We start from the raw sequence: 19,678 nt of genomic DNA on the forward strand, positions 1-19,678 counted from the left end.
CCAAGGGTGTCCCACCTCTCTGCCACCAGCTCTCCCTCGTGGGCTCCCAGCTCTCTCCTGTGGGGCGGGTCCCACCCTTCTGGGTTGGGTTCTCTCTCACCAGCCTCGGGTTGTCATCCTCCACGTGTGTCCAGACCCTCCACTCCGGACTCCTTCCTGGCTCCCAGTCCGGGTTGTCCAGGTGTATCCCGCCCCTCTCACTTCAGCTGTCTCCCTCCTGCTGGAAGCAAAGCCTCCTCGGGTGTGTCTCGACTCTCTCCCCTGTGCTTGGGGTAGAGCCTCCTTGGGCATGTCCCATGCTTCCAGGCTTCCCGCTCTCTTCCCAGCTCGGCCTCGAGCCTCCCCAGGCTCGGCTCCTTCCCTCCAGCTTGGAGCAGAGCCTCTGTGGGCGTGTCTTCCCCTCCAGCCTCCTTGACTTTCTGGTTCTGGGCCCAGAGCTCCTCTCGCCAGGCTGGAACTGCAGCGTCTGCTCTCCCTTTGTGTGCGCCGCTCTTCTCGAGTAAGTAGGAAGAGAGAGGAGATGGTTCCCTGGGCATTCCTCTCACCCAGTCCTTCTCCCTCTCACACCCTTATTTACTCAGTTAGAAGATGAGGTTTCTTCCTCCCATTTAACATGAGGTAAAAAGCTCCTTGCCTTACAGTTGAGCAAGAAGCAGTGGGGTGGGGTGGGGTGGGGTGGGACTCCCCAACAGCCCCCAGTCTCCCCCCACCCCACCCTCCACCCCACAACTCCTCCTCTCTTCCCTTCTGCTGCAGTCCTCCTTGCCAGATCTCCATGCCCACATGCTCCTTCCCTGCTGCAGCCTGGGGCACGGAGCATGCTCCAGCCGGAGCCCATAGCAGCAGCACGGAGCTGCACTGCCGCTCCATCCCAGCCTCATACAGCAGTGCCAACATGGAGCAAAAGTGTTGGGGGGGATAGAGGGGAGGCAGGGACCTGAGGCTGTGGGTGGCAGAAGCAGTGTGGACACAGGAGGAAGAAGGAACAGGGGAAAGGGGAATGGGGCAGCCTGAGGTTTCTGTGTAGGGCATCAAGCCAAGATAGTAGACACTTCTGTAAAACCCCTAAGTCTGAACTAGTGCCCAGTACAAGGGTTACATGTGTATTTTGTTAGCAAAGTTTTATGCCACAGATCTAGTAATAACAGTTCTAGAAACGTGGCAACATCAATTCCATTTGGTGGAGCTGCACATGCTTTCTCTCTCTCTGTCTCCTTTTTTTTAGCAAAGCAGAAACAGTTACGTGTGTAGTTAGTTTAACTTGGTTTCCATGTTTTCAGGGCAAATAACAACAATAATAATACTAAATATAATCCCACAGTGAGGGAGGAGTGGGCCTGGGGCTGGGGTAGGTGCTGCCCAGCCAGGGCAGGGTGGGTGCAGGACAGAGCTGCAGCTCATCTGGGGGGTGCAGGGAGGGGGGTGGCAGCTCCTGTTGCTCCACACTGCTGGTCTGGGAGCGGCTCATCCTGCAGCTTTTCTGCTCATCCAGCAGCTCCCACCACTGCTCCCGCCACTCATCCAGGAAGATCCTGGGGGGGAGGGCTGCCCCCATATCTCTGCAGGGCAGGCCAGGCAAACTGCAGCTGCAGGCTGGGACCAGGGACTCCACTGTACTGTGCTCGGAGTGGGTGCTGTTACAGCCCGACTCCATGCAACGCCCAATGACTGGGGAGACAATGATCCAATTGCCCATGGATCCTGATACTCATGAGCCAGAGCAGAGCAGGGAGCAAACACCAGCACACATTGCTCGCAACAGCTTTTATTCAGAATGGAGGCAGCTTTGGGTGAGCTCTCGCCATAAACGATGGGCAGCAGTCCTAAACAACAGTTTTTTCCAACATTTATACACCTTGGTTCATACATATTAATATTTACTCCACCCTTGTTCCACCTCTGGTTCTACCCATTTCTCCTCCCATCTCAAGTTCCACCTTTGTTTATTGTTTACCTTTGTTTATTGTTTACTTCATTAACATGGAATTGCCGATGCATTTCCTTCATTTACATGCCTCTCTGCTAAGAGCGCGCGCCTAAGACCATGAACTCGGGTACTCTCGGTCACTTGCTGGTTCTTTCTTGTTCTTTGCTGATTTCAGCACCATCTCCAAGGTTTGGCTTCCATCTTATCTCCTGACGATAGCTGATGGCCTGCATCTTGTTCTTCTTACACAATGGGCTCTAACACTACTTTGTTTAGAAAACCGCTTGCCTAAGCATTTGCAAAGTTAGTTACTTTTAATACATCATCCAGCCTTGTGACCAATAGCTTTTTGCTGAAAAGCAGGAAAAAGCTTTCACTCAGCTGCACACGCAGCACCCCCAGATTCTATATCATTATCCCAACATCCAAAATCCACATAATTACCCTAACAGGTGCCAGCGGCACTAGGAGGGGAACTAAGGGGAGGGGGCTGCAGCCATCCTAAATTTAATCGTAGCCTCCCTGTAGTACCCTCCCAGTGCTGCCGGCGCCCACTCCAAATGCAGTGCAGCCCCTGACCCCATCCCACAGCTGCAGCCCACCCAGTGCAGATCCAAGGGCACACCCCCCTGCCTCCATGCCTTCCCAGATGAGCAGTGGGAGCCACCAGATGAGCAGACAAGCCGCTGGATGAGCCATTCCTGGACCAACAGCATGCAGCAGCAGGAGCCGCCGCCCCCTTCCCCATGCCCCCCGGACAAGCTGTGGCTCCATCCAATGCCCACCCCACCCCAGCTGGGCAGCACCTACCCCAGCCCCACTTTCTCACCACAGGGGGCATTGATTGCACCCCCCATGCCCCTTCCCTCCCCCCCACCCCAACCCCAGCAGATTTACCAGCTGCATGCAGCTCTTCATGCTGCCAGGCTACGCTCCTTGCTGCCTGCATACTACACTGTGGCTGTGCACATGCACAGGCATTTATTGGCCAAATTATCGGCCACATAATGCCAATTTCCGATATAGTCAATTTTCTTTATATTGGTGCCAATCCGATATCAGACTGATGTATCGATGCACCTCTACTGGAAACAGCCTGAAACTGCAGAGGAGAGGGATGGTGGGGAAAAAAGGAAAAATAAAAACTTAACTGAAGCCCCAAGACAAAAGGCAGCAGAGTGTCAGAAACACTGTGGAAGCCCTGTGCTCTTCCAGGGACAGCCTAGTACATGCTGATCCCCTTTAGGGCCTTAGCCCATCAGGTTGTTTGATCCCTAGCTTTGGCAGGGAGTTTAAAAGCCCTGCCCAGAGTGGAGCAGGTAAGCACCCCCTGCCCTAGGGGCTGCAGGAATAGGCATCCTGGGTGCCTGCCCTCACAGCCAGGCATGAGGCATAAGGTGCCCCCACCGCAGGGGCTTCCCCCCACCCAGCATGGTTCTCCCCAGGCCCCACTTTGTTTTGCTGCTACATGGGAATGGAGGGGAATTTCCACCTCCCCTTCTCTGCATAAGAACAGTTCCTCTCAGCCAGTCAGAGGCATGGGAGAGCCTGCCCTGAAAAAAACCTGAAATTGGCTCTGGGGAGCCTGCCAGGAGCCTGCTTTTCCTCCTGCTGGAGCCTGAATTCCAGTGGTCCCTGATCATGGCTACACCACTACTACTATTCACCCCTGCCTGCCATTTCTCATGCATTTTTCTCCCCTAGCATCATTAAACTATTACGTAAATAGCAAAGCGCTTTGTCACCACTGCTCTAGGAATTGTGTTCATAAGCCTACCAGCTCTGAAAGGTCAGGGAGAAAGTCTTTCTAGCTGGTATCACTGAATTCAAATCTTACCTTTTCAGTGTCGGTCATCCCTGAAGATCCCTAGGGTGGCCATCACAGAGGACAATCCAGTTGTCCTCTGTCCTCTATTGCTACAAAACCGGATGCCTTTATGTCCTCTATTTTTCTCTTCAAGAGAAAAGGACTGGACTGGTCACATGCTGAACACCGGGAACTAGCAGACTTTAATGCAAGATGTCCAAGTTGTAGGGGTTAAGTTGCAGATCCTGGGGACCTGCTCAGCTGCTGCTCCCACTGTTGCTCTGTCTGCAATAGCAGCTGGGGGCTCCTCTGGCTGCCACTTCCTGCCCTATCCCCAGGGAGTGGGACAGTGAGGTATGCAGCATGGGGAGGTAAAGGTGAGTCTAGGGCCGTGTAGCATAAAGGTGTTGAGTTTCATATCAATAGAGGACAGATGACAGGGTAACAGAAAACTGGAATGTCCTCTATGATGGCCATGACACTGTTTCCCCATGTTCAAGGGGAGATACAACAGATGTGAAATTTTTCAGCTGGCATCTCTGACTTTTTTGGAAGAAAAACCTGCAATAGAGTAAAGATGGTAAGTGTAACTATAGCCATATGTGCTTGGAACAGAAATCCTGAACACATCAATTCTCAGACCATCCTTCCAGTCTCCAGAGACATCGTGGGCAGCGCCTGACACTCCAAGCCATACACAGCCTTCTTATACACCTTCCTATTAGAGGTGTTGATCCCTCTGGGGGACTAGGATATTTTCTGTATCTGATGGTCTCTCACCACATAAAAATCCATGACTAGAGCTAAACTGTGGAAACATCTGAATAGTTAGATTTAGCCAGAAGAGGGCCCCAATAGGCAGTTTGCTGAGTGCCAAGGTTGTTGTCAGCAGACTGCAGCACAGGAAAGGGCGTCCATGCTACAATATCATTCGTTGCTGCTCTTCGGGTAAGAAATGTTTCTGCTTATTTGGAAGGGGGGAGTTGTGGAGGGTGAATATCTGCATGTGAGAGGTGTCTGCACAGCAGAGCAGGCTGATTCCTAGGGGAGGAGTTGGTGGGTGTGCAGGGAGAGGTGTACTATTTTTAAGCTGTTTTGCTCAGTAGTTCTAATGAGACTATAAGGGGAAGTCCCTACCAAACTGATTTTCCACTGTTCCTGTTGTTGCAAAACGCAGAGTGCTCAGCCCTGCTCTGTGCCAATGTGGGATGTGGGGAAGGAACTACATTTTAAGCCTCCAAAACCACGAAATGCGGCGCTCTGTAAACACCACCTACGCGTCCCACAGCTCTGCTCCACCCCTCTGCCCAAGCTCTTCCCTTCTCTGACTTGGGCTTGCCAGCAAGGTTCGCCCACGCCTTGGCAGACATCGACAGCTGCTGTTGTTTCCCAGCTGCAGCCTTTCTCTCCTTCCTTTTTCAGCCCTCTCATCTTCATAAGATGTTCTCAGTAGGGTGTACGAAACGGGCCCTATTCAATTCGGATTCAGCCCAAATCGGGGACAGCGATTCGATTCGTTGATTTGGATCACTGTCCCCAATTCAGATTCGGCCGAATCCGTATCTGAAGATTCAATGCCAATTAGGAGAATCATCGATTCGGACATACGTTTTTTCTACATACCTCGAGGTACCAGCGCATCTCGGGATCGCTGTGATGCTGGGGCACATGAAGCGTCCCACAGGAGTGGCGGGGGACCTCCACGTGCTCGGCAGCAAACCCGGAAGTATTTCCGGTCCACTTCTGGGTCTACTGTTGTGCATGCTTGGGGTCCCCCCATGCCTCCCCAGCTTGGGGACTGGTCATGGGGGGACTCCAGGTAACCACCCCAGACCCAGGAGGCACCAGTCACCGAGCTGGGAGGACATGGAAGGGGCCCCCAGCACACTCCCCCGTGGACCCGGCAGTGAACCAGAAGTGCTTCTGGTCCACGCCTGGGTCTGCTGCCGAGGGCGCTGGGGAGCCCCCACGCTCCTGTGGGATGCTCTGTGCACCCCAGAATCGCAGCAATCACGAGCCCCTGCTACCTAGAGCTATGTAGAAAAAACATTTAAAGCTGTGTCTGTGTCCGAATCACCAGATCTTTCTAGTTGTCTCCAAATCGAAGCTTTGCACAGCCCTCGTTCTCAGGTGCATAAAAGTGCCCAGGGAGTGGAAGACGGCCTGAATCAGTAGCTCACAGAGATGCTTTGCTCCAGTCCAGTGGGGGTCTCACTTCCTGTCCCTTCCCAGTGCTTGAGAGCCTATGACATGCATTGAGCATGCCTGCTCTCAGCTCCCCACCGTGATCACAGCACTGTGCTTTTCATGGGTACACTAAAGCAGGGATGTTCAACTTCCAAGCAGGCAGGGGCCATGCCCCCTGTGCTCCATGCAAGCAAGAGTGCAGGACCTGCAGGCTGTACCAGGGCAAGCTATGGGCTGCTGGGCCCCATATGAGAAATCCCCACATCCCCCCCACTGCTGCACTACCCAGCCCTAGACTCACCCTCACCTCCCCATGCTGCACACCTCACTGTCCCACTCCCTGGGGATGGGGCAGGAAGTGGCAGCCAGAGGAGCCCCCAGCTGCTATTGCAGACAGAGCAACAATGGGAGCAGCAGCTGAGCAAATCCCCAGGATCTGCAACTTAACCCCTGCAACTTCCACATCTTGCATTAAAGTCTGCTAGTTCCCGGTGTTCAGCATGTGACCAGTCCAGTCCTAGCCCAGCACTGCCTGGTGGGAGCTCAGTAAGCCCATCCTCTGGCTTGGACTCTTCAACTGATTTCTTTGGTGGCACTTGAAGAGTGGCATCTCCCATAAATGCCAAGACTTTCCCTCTGTTTCCATGTTGTCAACTTCATGTCCAGTCCCCAGCTTTGAAGATCCAGGAGATTCATTTTTGCCAAACATCTGCCCTTCAGCTTGCCCAACATGGGGTCCACTACCGGAGTAGAGCTCCTACCAGTAGAGCTTGTTTGGTCTCAGGCTGTAAAAGGAACGGGCCCAGGGGAGGGTGGCAACAGTTGTTCAGCACCTAATGGTGCAATGAATGGATTGGTCCCATTAAAGATGGGTGTGTTGCAAGGGCAGTGGAAGAGTTGTGAAGGTTTGTGTAGAGGCCTGGCTCTGTTCTTCGGGTGTGTGGAGAGCTGCCCCAATCTGTAAATGGGTGCCTGAGCAATCAGGCTGAGGAGTCTGGGGAGTCAAAGTAGGGTGTACCTGAACCATGGGCCTTCTGGGCTCAGGCACACATCTAGAGCAGATAAACAAAGAGTTACCCTGGTGTAGTTGCCACAACAATGGCTATTACAGTACCCCACCACTAGACAACAGGGAGCAGATAAAGACCTGTTTGCCTCGATAGTAGGGTATGAACTTATGACCCATAAGCTCTCTAGATTTTGTTGTCCTAGGCAACTCATTGCCAGAAGCAGCATCCATAGTTTCAAGTAGAGGTGGTTTGCCCATGCCAAAAAAGTCATGTTACCAATCTGGCAAGCAGTGTAAGTAGCTGCCATATTGGAATCCAAGACAGCTGCCATGAATTCACGTTTTGCTTAATATTTCAGCCCCTACTAGGGGGCACCTTAGTTGATGCGCATTAAATCTAGTACCTCTGGGCACATTTACATGTGCTCGGGTGGGGGTGCTCTAACTAAAGTTCTGCCACATCTCCTGTATCAGCATTCCCGCGCTTAAAAATGGCAGCAAGGGCTCTTGAACTTAAACTCATTCAAGCTTGAGCTTTAGATCTAGTACCCCCGCCACCATTGTTAAGCATAGGGATGCTGATACAGAAGAGCAGGAGACTGCTGTAGTTGCCATGCTGCAGCAGACTCGATCAAGTCTGCTCCGGTGCGCTGGAATTCCAGTGCGTCAGAGCAGCCTCGATAGTTGCGTATAGGCACCCTCCATTGTGAAGTACTAGAAAAATGTTCTTTAGCCTAGCTCAGGGGTTTTCAACCTTTTTTAGTCTAAGTTCCCCCGGCAGCCAGACTCTGAGCAGGGGGTGGGGGGAGTAGTATGCGGCCGGATGCCAAGTGGGGCAGGGGGTGGCGCGCAGCCAGACACAGAGCAGGGAGGCGGGGACAGTGTGGGCAAGAGGGACAGAATGCCACCGCCTCCCAGGAGCAGGGTTGGGATGGGGCTGCAAAGCTCACCGGGCTGGGGTGAGAGCAGTGGTGCCCCTCTGCAGGACAAGGAAGCTCACCAGGCTGGTGTGTGGTGGCAGCAGCCGCCACGTGCAAGCTTCCCCATCCTGCAGAGGGGTGCCACTGTCCTCGCCCTGCCTCAGCCCTGCTCCTGGGAGATGTTGGCGCTCCATCCCCGCCTGCCCGCACATACCCGCTAGGCATTCTGTCTTGCACTTGCAACTTGTTATCCAAAGGCATTGTGTTGGTAGTGGCTCAAGCATGTTTATGATAGGAACATAACCATCATTTTCATCATGCCAACCACACTGGTCAGGTGATGGCAATGGTGGATTAGGTTCAAGTGCACTTTGCCAAACAAGACTTTGATAACTGACTCTATGTACATGGTGAACAAGGGACGTGTATGTAGGCAAAAGTTTACCCAGAGCTTTTCCTTGGTGGAATAATTTTGCCCTAACATCCAGAAGGGTTGTAAAAGATGTTGACAGCTGATACAGCAACACAACAAACTTTTCTGCACAACTGTACAAATCCTTATCAACATCAGACCTACTTCCCAGACCTGCCAATAGATGTAGATGTTGAATGAACACTTTCCAAGCAGTTTTCTTAGCATGACCACTGAACTGACTTGTGGTATCACAACCAGTAACACTATGGAATCCAGTTAGAGATGCACGGACTGGCTCAGACAGTTCTGAGACAATATCATGAACTGGAATGAATCTTACTGGGCTGCTTCTCTTCATCCAAACCTTAGGTGCAAGATTGTGCCATAGAAGAAGGACCAGCAGGCACGTGTACATGAGACTGAGCAGTAGCTGAAAAATACTGTGTAGTAGTGAATCACAGCATGGACAGTGCTAATACACTACTGGACACTAGTATTAGGCTACTGCACAGTAGTGTCACCTAAAAGACATTCACCAGTGCTACTGCCCAGTAACTCCAGTTACTGCACACTTATTTAGTACTTGCTAATGTAAGTACTAAATAAATGCACAGTAACAACTGCACAGTAGCATCTCGTGCAGATATGTCCAGTATGTCTGTCACTGCAAGAGAATACTAGAGAGGAGCATCCCTGAACGACTGCATGTTTGCCATGTAAGAGCATTCTTTTGTCCACCTCTTCTTCTTCAAAAGAATATTCTTGTACAATCTCCACACGTAAATGGGAATGAGAGGCTTGTCCCTTCCATTGTTCCTCCCACCTGCATTCAGGATGGTAGCATGCCTCAGCAGCTTATTAGATCTTTGACATCAATTCAGCAATGTAACACTTCATTCTTCTCTGCCAGCGTGTGTTTTTATTGACTGATTCAAATAACAACACTTGACTCGGTCTCTTCTTATTAGAACATCACTGGAGGAGGTGCATATTCTGCCAGAAAACTACTGGAATAGATGATCTGCTTGATGTCCTAGTGCAGGGGTAGGCAATGTTTTTTGGCCGGAGTACCGAAAAACACCACAATGCCTACCTCAGAAGGTGCCGGAGTGCCAGCATGGCAGAAAAACAAAATGAGGGCAAGGGGTACATGGCAGCATGCCCTGCTTGTGCCCCTTGCCCCCCACCCAAAGCTCCTGCCCCACAGCCCGGGCTCTGTGGCTGCCGGCAGCTACCCTGGCTCTGGGTAGCTGCTGGATCCCAGGCTGCTCCCAGCAGGTCTTGCAGCATCCCAGCTGCCTGCTGGGAGCAGCCCAGGATCCCAGCTGGCAGCAGCTCCCCAGAGCCGGGGCTGGCTGCAGCTGGGAGACTTCAACCAGCTGCACCAGGCTCCAGGCTCCAGGATCCGGCATCAGCTCCGCACTGGTGTGTGCAGGTGCGTCTCTGAGCGGGCGGTGGGGGAGGGGCCTGAGGCAGCACAGTCCTGCTCCCTCCCCTGCTCCTGGCACGCAGGTGATGAGACCAGCGCAGCTGTTTGGAGCCGGCCCGGGCTCTGGACAGCTGCAGCAAGCATTGGGCAAGCTGCAAACAGCTGTGCCGGGCTGCACAGCTCCAGCATCAGCTCCATGCTGGCAGTGACTGCATGTGCACCTCGGGGCGGGCTGCCCTGCCCCACTGTCTGCCCCGAGGTGCCTGTGTAGTCGCCGCCAGCCCGGAGCTGATGCCAGAGCTGTGGAGCCTGGGCAGCTGCCCAGAGCCGGGGCTGGCTCCAAACAGCTGTGCCGGGCTCATCACCTCCATGCCAGAGAGAGACCAAAGCTGTGCTGCCTCAGGCCCCTCCCCCACCACCAGCTCCGAGGCGCGACTGCACGCGCCGGTGCGGAGCTGATGCTGGAGACCAGTGCAGCTGTTTGGAGCCTCTGGGCTGCAGCTGGCCCCAGCTATGGGGAGCTGCTGCCAGCCGGGATCCCAGGCTGCTCTCAGCAGGCAGCAGGGATGCTGCAAGCCCTGCTGGAAGCAGCCTGGGCTCCATCGCTGGCAGCAGCAACCTGGAGCCGGGCCTGGCAGCAGCGTGCCAAGCAAAATAGCTTTGCATGTCACGCTCGGCATGTGTGCCAGGGGTTGACAACCCCTGTCCTAGTGTGTTCTTCACTTGATACTGTTGGTAGGGTTTCCCTTTCATCTTCTACCTCGCAAGATTTTCTTAACAGTCTCTCAATGCAGTAGTCATGATGAAAACTCACAGGGAAGCTAGACAATCTGAAACTCTCTCTTTCTCACGAAGAATGAACTGCCTGCCTCCAGAGGAAATCTCCACCTACCTCTGGATTATACTTGTGAGTAAGATACCTGAGATCTAACTAGATATATAGCTTGGAGTAACTCAGGCTACATGCCACTGTTTGCTCTATGGGATTTCTCTGATATTGCTCTACCCTGTCCCCTATTCCAAACCTACTCTTTCTAACCAATAAAGTTCTACTTTGTATCAAGCGTGCGAGATTTACTGGCATGACAGAAATGTTATGGTTGATTTCTTTGGTTCACATCATGTTGGTTTTGTCACTGGAATTAATTTTCTAACCCTAGGAGCGGTTGAAATCTTAACCAAAACATGAATTCACAGCAGACATCTTGGATTCCAATATGGCAACTACACACACTGCTTGCCAGATCAGTAACATGACTTTTTTGGCATGGATAGACCACCTCTACCTGAAACACAGTGCTGCCATTTCTGGCAATGAATTGTCTACAGGGTGCCACCTTTACACCAGTGTAATTTTACCCTGAGTTTTTCCTGGGGTAATTCTGCACCAGATTAAAGAAAGGTACAGTGATGGAGGGCTGTATGCCGTGTGTCCACTCCTTTTTTTTTCCTCCACTGTGAATAATGTGTTGGGTATCCATGCCCTGATACTTATAGATTCATAGATTCATAGATGTTAGGGTCGGAAGGGACCTCAATAGATCATCAAGTCCGACCCCCTGCATAACCAGGAAAGAGTGCTGGGTCTAGATGACCCCAGCTAGATACTCGTCTAACCTCCTCTTGAAGACCCCCAGGGTAGGGGAGAGCACCACCTCCCTTGGGAGTCCGTTCCAGACCTTGGCCACTCGAACTATGAAGAAGTTCTTCCTAATGTCCAATCTGAATCTGCTCTCTGCTAGCTTGTGCTAGCTCTCTGCTACTTGTCACCATGGAATGGCTCAGGAGCACCCCAACAGTTCTGCATAGGCGGGACCCTGCCATCCAACCCACACGTCACTGTGTTTATCAGTATTGCCTTCAGCTGTGGGAGAAGACGGGGTGTGGAGTGGGGTTTTGGACTTTGCTTCCATACTCCTTATCTAGCTGCCGCAGAGCAGGGCATGTGGCATTGCAGTAACGGTTCTGCTTTCTTTTTATGCAAAAATACAGAAAGAGTAGCTGTGTATCCTGGAGGCACAAAGCAGGAGTAAGTCTAAAGGCTCAACTACATGCAAAACCACACAGCTGGATGTTGCTTTTGCAATTAGAGAGTTGATGCAGACAGCAGGGACCAGTTGTGGAAAACACTGTGCACCTGACTGATTTTTTCTTTCCTCTTTCCCTAAAAGAGTTCAGATCCAAGCCTGTCTGGAAATAACATGGCTCTCAGGAAGGCTGAGATGTACAGCAGGAGTGGCTGGGTAGCACACCACATCCTCTTACTCATCACCATAGGACTCTCCCTCACAGAAATGCACCCCGGTGTTCACGCCCAGGAGTGTCGTCAGACCTCAGGTATAGCCATGCCTTCCTTGGGCCAACCATCCTACTTCCCCGTCCCTGCCAGCATCACTGTGGGGGGGAGAACAAATAGGGAAAATATGGTTGCACTGCTCTTGCAGTGGGTGCAGCTCTGTCCATAGGAGAGGTGTCTATTTTCATTCGTGGGGGTGATGAACAGAAGCCAGCAAAAAAAACGCTTTTGAGACTGCAGGGCTCTGGAGCTGCAGACAAGTCCTCTGTCTGGGATGGAAGTGTGGAGAAAGCAGCCAATCAGCGAGGATTTCTACAAAGACTTGTGCTCAGTTAGGAAAATGAGCAGGAAAACCCATCCAGGAAAACCCATCGAGATTGGGGCCAGGTTGCCCCTGAGGCTAAGAAACTTGACTGGGACCCGAGTGTTCCCAGGTCCTTTCTCATTGCTTACCCAGAGCCCCTACACAACCGTGGTCAAGTCACTCCACCTCTCTGTCCCCCATCCTTAATGGGAGGGGAGCGGGGAGCAGTTATATTACTTTTCTACCTTCTCCAGACACACCAGGCCCCGGCTGACTTTAACAACAGTGGGCAGGTTTGTAAATTAAAATTAAGATGGATGCTCAGATTCTACTGAAAGCTAAGAGGAGTTGAGCTGGAGCTGTGTGTGTATGCAGGGCATCTAGGACCATGGGGCCCCAATCTCAGTTGGCACTGCTTGATGCTACTCCTATCATTATAGTAAAAGATAAATGGAAGCCTATACAGCACCTCTCTATCAATTCTTTTCCCAGCTGAGAAATGTCCGTCATATACCTGCTCCGCACCTGCAGAATCCAAAGTGAGCCTCCCATTATCATTGCCCAGAGAAACGGTTGTTGTGTGCAGGCAGACCAGGGCTCCTGACTGTGTGGATATTCTGCAATTCAGATCAGGCTCCCCAAGCTACTACAACAGCACTTTTCAAGGTTATGTGTCTTTGTCAAGCAACGAGTTCACTGCTACTCTGCACCGATGGCTGGAGGGAAGATACCTGATCCAAACTTCTATGGATAAAAGATGCATCGCAAATGTTGATCTGGCTACAAGAAGTAAGTACTGTATTCAACGACCTATAGGTACCTGAGTTTAATGCAGATCTGTGATGCCGAAAATTAGTTTGCATTTGTAACATAACCTTAGAAACACAATAGAAGGCAGGGCAGCGTGGCATCTTAGAGATTAACTCTAAGATGCCACCCTGCCCCACCTTCTTTCAGATTTCAGACTAACAGAGCTAACTACCTCTTTCTCAAAAATATAAAGCAGGTTTAATCTAATGCCTTGATGTCTGCCTCAGTCTGCACAGAACCTGAAATGAATACTCCAAAAGGAGAGATCTGCCCTGTTCACCTCGGGGTATGCAAAAATGGGAGTTTGCATTAGTTTTTATCTTCTGTTATATCTTTATGATCCTGTAATGGTACAAGTCAGACACATTGCCCTCACTTAGGCTCTGGATGAAGCAGGGTTAAAGTTGAAACAGTTTTAACACACGTCTATCACTACAGAATCATGCAGACATAGCAGTTGTGTGATAACAGCTTGTAGGGTACTCTTGGATGTTCCTACACTGGTTATGTCCATCCATACTCTTAGGCCGTTGTTGACCGTAAAGCTCAACGTCAACTACTGGCGTGCAAGTGTCCACTAGAGCTGAACAACCATAGGATCCCTTGTAAAAAAAATGGCAAAAATTAAAATATCTCTGTAGTAATAAATCAGCAACTTCTCTTACTAACTCTTCCATTTACTACCTCCAAACCAACCAAGCCCCTCCGCCTCCCCCTACACAGAGTTGTCAGAATCTAACAAATGAAATAGTTTGGCTGGTTGCCATTATTTTGTATATCCCCTGCTGAACGGGGATGTTTTCAGGTTTGGAGTTTTCTCTGTGTTTGTTGCGGGAGGGGTGTTGGCACGTGTCCATATGGGTTTTTTGGCTGCTGCTGTTTTGTTTTCTATGAAAACGTGAGGAATTTTGGAAAGTGGATGTTCCCTGCAGAAATGTTCATTGCCATGTAATTTGCACTTGCCAGCAAATATCCTGATGGAAATCTTTTTTGACCAATTCTGATGGCAACATTGGTCAGTACTTCTCTGCCCAGTACTTTTGCAGGAATATGCAGCAAATGCTTTTTCCCCGCAGAAGCCCAAACTGCTGTTCCCAGCCTTCAAAACTCCAAACAGCTTCTACAACAGAGCTGTGTGTTCCTGGAACCAGAGGCCATTGATAACCTGGAGACTGATTAAAATAAATCTTATTTAATCTAATTAATAGTCCCACACAGAGCAGTGCACTAATCCGTTGTTAGGGTTATAGTAACTTCCACACACCCTGATCAGTGACTGTAGTCACATTGTATTGGACATGCCCATAATAAAAAGACAGTTCCTGGCCAAAGCATTTGAATTCGAACCAGGTCTTTATAAACCTCCATTGCTCAAAGCTGCCCTACAGCAGCAACCAGGGGGCCTTACAGCAGCATGCAGGTCTAGCTAGCAACAGCGCACACAGGGTTGTTCACCTCTGGCCTAGCACTGTGCTGAGGTTGCTTGGGGTATGAGGTTTGGGATCACCGTTATATAGCCCACTGGGTGATACATGTGTGTTTTCATATATATTCAAGTCAGCAAAGCATCCTCAAGGCTTCTCTGAGGAGGCCAAATGGGTGAATTAGCACTTACTCCTGTCACCCTGGGGTCAACTCCTGATCTGTTCTTCTCTCCTATAAGGTTCTGTACAAAACCCTTCTGATTGTCATTCCAGGTCCCACCCGTATCTTGCCTCTAGCACCAGGTCCTTCACATGCTGAAGTACCTGGGAGCACATAGGGGAATAGTAGGTGAAACAAAATGCCTCTCTTCTGTACAAAAAGGCTAAGCCATCTGGGCACCTGGTAGTTGCCCCCCGAAACTTTGGGAGCCAGCAGCAATGAGGGGAAGAGGATCTCTTTGTCCTTTGAGTTAATGGTTTGTGAAAGCTTTTGGAGCACTTTAACAGAGCAGGCACTTTAGCCCTGTATATTTCTTGTAACATTATCTCCTCTCCTTTCTACAGATTCTGCAACTCAGACCTGGAGTCTGTCTATGGGAAGTCTTGTGGCAATGTGTCTACTTTTGGTCCCAGGGTTTCAATTTTAAGCTGGTGATCCTTAGAAGAAATCTGCATAACAAAAGATGCTGACACTTCCTTGAAAATGCCGACCCCCCCACAAAAATCAGATTAGACACCTCACAGTGGACAAAACTCTAACCTTGACTGCTACATTGACTGCTTTAGGGAAAGAATGAACAATGAAATAATCAGCAACGCACACCACCATAACAACCTCTCTACCAGAGAGAAAAGCCATAGACTCTCTAAAATCTAACCACCAAATAGTAATAAAACCAGCAGATAAAGGAGGAGCCATAGTCATCCTAAACCGTGAAGGCTACATAAAGGAAGCCAACAGACAACTCTCTGACACCACCTACTACAAAGAACTACAAGAAGATCCTACTTCCCTTTTCACCATGAAACTCAAAATTACCATCAAATCATTTCCATCAGAATTACAAGAAAAACTACAGACCTCAATACCCCCACTACCCAGCCCAGGAACTTTTTACATGCTCCCTAAAATCCACAAACAAGGGAAGCAAGTGCTGGGAGCCATCCGGTGCTTCCTTTCCTTCCCTTCACCTTGACTTAACCACCCAACTAGGGATGGACCAGTTTCTGGAGCTGACACAAGTGACCCAGACTCCCCAGAAGATCTGCCCTTAACCTGTGCTTTGGCTAAGGTGGCCACAGCTTCAAGCACTGTCTCCAGCCCACACCAAAGCCCTTAGCTGTTTGCATGACAGTCCTGGGCTCCCTGCACAACTCCCAGGTCAAAGCTGGGCTTTTCCCCCTTCTCTTCTGGTACTCAGGCCATGTCTACCGAATAGAAAGCCTCAACTTCAGCCTCTGAATCCCCAGCAGGAACATGGAACATCACTGCTCCCCGTGTCTCAGGGAAAAAAGCCAAGGATTGTTTCGCCCCATGGAAATCAATTGGCCACCTGCTCTTGCCCATCTCCCCTGCTCCTTGCTTTCTTCATGGCATCACCCTTGGGCAATTTTGGCCTTGTATCCCCCAACCTGCAGCTGTATGGCTCAGTGTCCATTCACATGTGTCATTGTGAGCCCACCTTTCCTATGCACAGACTCTGTGCACATGCCCAGCTCCCAGGCTGTCCTGTCTCCCTCCTCCACCTCCCGGTAGTGCCTCCCACCCAAAACCCCTTCAGAGCCTAGGACAGGGACACAAGGATTCGATTTCTCAGAGCTGTCAGGAACATCATGTTTCTATGTTTCCATGTCTCACGCAGCACTAAATGGATCCAGACCGTGCCAGGACAAAAAATGCAAAACCTGCCAACACATCTCCACCACCACCACAATTACTACACCCCACAACAGAGCCAGCAGCATCCCAGGATCTTACAGCTGCACCTCTACAAATGTAATATACCTTATTCAATGCACCAAATGCCCTGAAGGAAATACGTAGGAGAGACCAAACAACAACTGCGCACCAGAATGAACGCACACTGGACATCTATCGAAGACAGGAATACCCAGCTACCAGTGGGAGCACATTTCTCAGAAGAAAACCACTCTCTCTCTCTCCAATCTCTCAGTTCTGATCCTCAAAGGGAACTTACAAAACACTTCTCACACATGAGCCTATGAACCTCACTTCATCGACCTCCTGGATACAAAAAATTATGGACTAAGTACAGACACTGGATTTCTGACACATTATAACCTGCCTGACATCTGACACCCCAGGTACCTCTCAACTATCCAACTGCTACCTACATTCATCCCCCTTCTCTCTCTGTTCCCCACAGCCTGTCTCTCACCCACTGACCCCTCAATTTACATCTTCACTGACTGCCTGTCAGACTTGCAGCCCAGCCCAGCCTCTACCTTCTTTACTATTCATGCCATCCAGGAAGAGCACACACCAACTGCAGACTTCCTCGGCCTGACTTTCAGCTTTAAACCCGAAAGCTTGCTGAGACAATTTTTTTCCAGCTATTTAAGTTGGTCTAATAAAAGATGTCAGATTCACCCAAAGAACCTTGTCTGCCATTTCTCAGGCATTTTTCTCCCCTGTGTCATTAAATTATTACAGAAATAGCGTACAGCTTTGTCACCACTGCTCTAGGAACAGTGTTCATAAGCCTACCGTCTGAGAAAGGCCAGGGGGAAAGTCTTTCTAGCTGGGATTGCTGAATTCAAATCTTACCTTTTCAGCATGGGTCATCCCTGAAGATCCTGTTTCCCTATGTTCAAGGGGAGATACAACAGATCTTAAATTTTTCAGCTGGCATCTCTGACTTCTTTGGAAGGAGGAGCTGCACCCAAGATAAAGATGGTAAAGGTAACTATAGCCATATACGCTTAGAACAGAAATCCTAAACACATCAATTCCCAGACCATCCTTCCAGTCTCCAGAGACATCATGGACAGAGCCTCCCTCTCCAAACCATTCACAGCCTTCTCATACACCTTCCTATTAGAGGGGTGGATCCCTCTGGGGGACTAGGATGTTTTCTGTATCTGATGGTCTCTCACCACATAAAAATCCATGATTAGAGCTAAACTGCGGAAGTGTCGGGATAGCTAGATACAGCCAGAAGAGGGCCCCAACAGGCTGAGTGCCAAGGGTGTTGTCAGTGGATTGCAGCACAGGAAGGGGCGTCCATGCTGCAATATCCTCTGCTGTTGTTCATCGGGTAAGAAACGTCTTTGTTTATTTGGAAGGGGGGAGCGATGGAGGGCAAATATCTGCATGTGAGAGGTGTCTGGACAGAAGGGCAGGCTGTTGTTCCCCGGAGGAGGAGTTTGCGGGGGAAGGGGTTGTATTTTTAAGCTATTCTGCCCAGAAGATTCAAGGTTTCCTGTTTCTGCGGAGAGGGGAGCTATTTGTGGCTATATAAGGGGAACTGCCTTGGTCCCTGCTGTTGCAAAATGCAGAGTGCTCATTCCTGCTCTGTGCTAAGCTGGGATGTGGCAAAAGAGCTACATTTTAAGCCTCCAAAAGCACGAAATGCAGCGCTCTGTAAACATCGCCTACATGTCCCACAGCTCTGCTCCACCCCTCTTCTTTCTTCTCCTTGTCAACAAGGATCTACCAGGGCTCCGCAGTCACCAACAGCTCCTGTTCTTTCCTCGGCTGCAGTTTTTCTCTGCCCCTTGTTCAGCCCCTTCCTCTTAATGAGATGTCCTCAGCTGCATTTCTTTTTTCAGTAATATATTTCGTAATATATTTCGTGTTCCAGGTCAAATCAGTCAAATCAGTTCCAAATCATGGCGATTGAGCAAAACTCAATCGTTCCCAAAACCGTATCAATTGAGCAGGCAGAACTCAATCGTTCTAAACGTCTTGTATGGCACTACAAATGGTGAGCATCCTTCATCCCAGATCCTTACCCTAGGACTTCAGATACTCCCAAATTCATTGGCAGCCATCCTATGTCTGGGCCCAAGCCCAGAGGTCTTGGGATTCGGATGCCCCTGACACAAGCTGCATAAAAATGCCCAGGGAGAGGAAGATGTCCGAAGCACTAGGTCACACAGATGCCTTGCTTCATCCCAGTGGGGATTCTCATTTCCTATCCCCTTCCCAGCGCTTGAGAGCCTGAGACATAGGATCATAGAAAATGAGGGTTGGAAGGGACCTCAGAAGGTCACATCTAGTCCACCATCTCTCTGGGTAACCTCTTCCAGCGTTTCACTACCCTTCTCATGAGAAAGTTTGTCCTTATATTTAACCTCAATTTCCCTTGCTGCAACTTGAAATAGTTGCTCCTTGTTCTGTCATCTGCCGCCACTGAGAATAGTCCAGCTCCGTCCTCTTTTGAACCTCCCGTGCAGGTAGCTGAAGGTTCCTAGTCAATCCCCCTCAGTCTTCTCTTCTGCAGGCTAAATAAGCCCAGTTCCCTCAGCCTCTCCTCATAAGTCATGCGCCCCAGCTCCAGGATGGATTTGATTCAAATCACATCGATTTAAATCGTGATTTAAATCACTGGTCAGGAAGCCTCAATTTAATCACTGTTTTACAGCAAAAATTCATTCCTGTTGTTTGATATAACCTTCATTAAAATCTTCCCAAACAAGGTCTTTTGCTACCATGATAGGTTTTCCCTCTCACCATGCCATTCCCTCACTAGATCTCAAATCAATGGAGAGGCTATAACTGATCCCTCCAGGCTTCTGGAATAGTCTGCTCAAATTGTTTCTCTTTTGTTTCTACTGCCTCTCCCTCTTTGCATTTATCTCCAGACTCCTCCTTGCCCAGATCTACTCCACCCCCAACAATCTACTCATTTAACTTCCTGAAACTTTTAGAGAGAGGAAAGGGCTTGACTCTCTGTACACAAACTTGCAAAGTGAAAATAGGGCTGATGGGTAGGTAATCAGTCCTCCCCATGCTGCATACCTCACTGTCCTACTCCCTGGGGATGGCGCAGGAAGTGGCAGCCAGAGGAGCCCCCAGCTGCTATTGCAGACAGAACAACAGTGGGAGCAGCAGCTGAGCAAGTCCCTGGGATCTGCAACTTAACCCCTGCAACCTTGACATCTTGCATTAAAGTCTGTGTGTAGCT

At 50.1% G+C, this 19,678-nt stretch overlaps 1 long non-coding RNA gene across 1 annotated transcript; it reads right to left on the reverse strand.

Moving 5' to 3' along the window:
- Positions 1–1,749: 1,749 nt before the first annotated feature.
- Positions 1,750–18,024, reverse strand: LOC106740111 (uncharacterized). The gene is made up of 4 exons (XR_001373544.3): positions 17,317–18,024; positions 3,765–4,295; positions 2,825–3,029; positions 1,750–2,279 (listed from the first exon to the last, which is right to left on the reverse strand). It is a non-coding gene; the product is annotated as an uncharacterized LOC106740111 (long non-coding RNA).
- Positions 18,025–19,678: the final 1,654 nt, after the last annotated feature.

This window comes from Alligator mississippiensis, chromosome 11, assembly GCF_030867095.1.
Source record: "Alligator mississippiensis isolate rAllMis1 chromosome 11, rAllMis1, whole genome shotgun sequence".
Lineage (NCBI taxonomy): Eukaryota > Metazoa > Chordata > Crocodylia > Alligatoridae > Alligator > Alligator mississippiensis.